Source organism: Choristoneura fumiferana, chromosome 24 (genome assembly GCF_025370935.1).
Source record: "Choristoneura fumiferana chromosome 24, NRCan_CFum_1, whole genome shotgun sequence".
Taxonomy (NCBI): Eukaryota; Metazoa; Arthropoda; class Insecta; order Lepidoptera; family Tortricidae; genus Choristoneura; species Choristoneura fumiferana.
Window position 1 is genome coordinate 9,008,484 of NC_133495.1, and position 1,527 is coordinate 9,010,010.

Below are 1,527 nucleotides of genomic sequence, written 5' to 3' on the forward strand. Positions count from 1 at the left end.
GAGTACTTAAACAGCGTGTATTTGTATACCTCAACTGTAACCAGACGAAGATTTAAGTGCTGGAACGATATCAAACAAATACAAATCCAATACGATAAAAGCGTAATTAATTTTTGAAACATTTTTCGACTAGCAATGTAATGCGTACAATAATTTGATACGAGAGAGAAGCGTTCTGTGATAGCTGTCACGTCAACAAGTGCGACACGTTTTGAATAAAAACAAAGTAGTATCACACAGTGATACATTGCCTGCTAATTAATTTTGCAAGGAAAATAATAAGACTAAATTTTTTACTAAAACTAATAAATGTGATTGTTAGAGCCTTCACCAACTAGGCAAGTTTGAGGTAGTATCAAAAATAGACACTGTATTGTTACAGTAAGCGACACAGGACAGAAGTGATTGTAGACAGCAGTCAAAATATAATAACATTATTCAAAATATAAAGTATGTAATATCGAAAAATGGCCAGGATGTTTAATGTTAAATTACAAACATGAAGGGTTAAAATTTTCAACAGCTAAAGATGATTTTTATATGATTTGATTTATTTACCGCCTATTGTCCACCCCGCGTCCTGCAATTTGTGTCAATACAAAATTTTTGTACTGCGGCCGTATTGTCTAACTACGCATTGAAGATTGCGATCGCATTCAGCATCTCTTTCTACCATCGTCTTATACTTACACCGTGTGACAAAAAGAAGTGGTGAAAACGATTGTGATTCCGATGCATTAGACAATAAGGCCTCAGAAAAATGACACAATGTGCGTATGTGTCCGTTTTTAGGGTTCCGGAGCCAAAATGGCAAAAACGAAACCTTATAGTTTCGCCATGTCTGTCTGTCTGTCTGTCCGCCCGTCCGTCCGCGGCTTTGCTCAGGGACTATCAATGGTAGAAATCTGTAATTTTGCACGGATATATATGTAAACTATGCCGACTTTAAAGGGCAAATTTTCATGAAAATCGAGCGTCCCCCCCTCCAAAATCTAAACCGGTGGGTGGAAAAATTAAAAAAAATCAGGATGGTAGTAAGTATATCAAACTTTCAAGGAAAAGTATAACGGCTAAGTTTGCTTGAGATTATTAGTAGTTTAAGAGTAAATAGCAGCCTAAGGTATAAAATATACCTAAACTTGGAAGTTTCAGTATAAAATACGAAATCCTTAGAAAAGTATTACTTAATATTTTCGTAATGGCTACGGAACCCTGTTTTGGGCGTGTCTAAGATGCTCTTAGCCGGTTTATTTGTTTCCAATCGTGCTAGTTAGTGTAGTGCTGTCCTTGATAGCTGTCGTACACATATCGATCGCATTGAAACTCATATTGCACTTCGTATTGTTTTTATTGATATCTGATCCGAGTTCGTTTCCGCTTTTTTTGACGGTTTAATCGAGTTGAGTCACGTTGCGACTACGATGGATGGAAGAAATAAAAGGTTAGGCGCTCAGTCCTATTTATGTACATAATTAAGGGCGAAAGTTAAAAAAATGTTAAATAAAATTTATTTTACAAATTTATCGA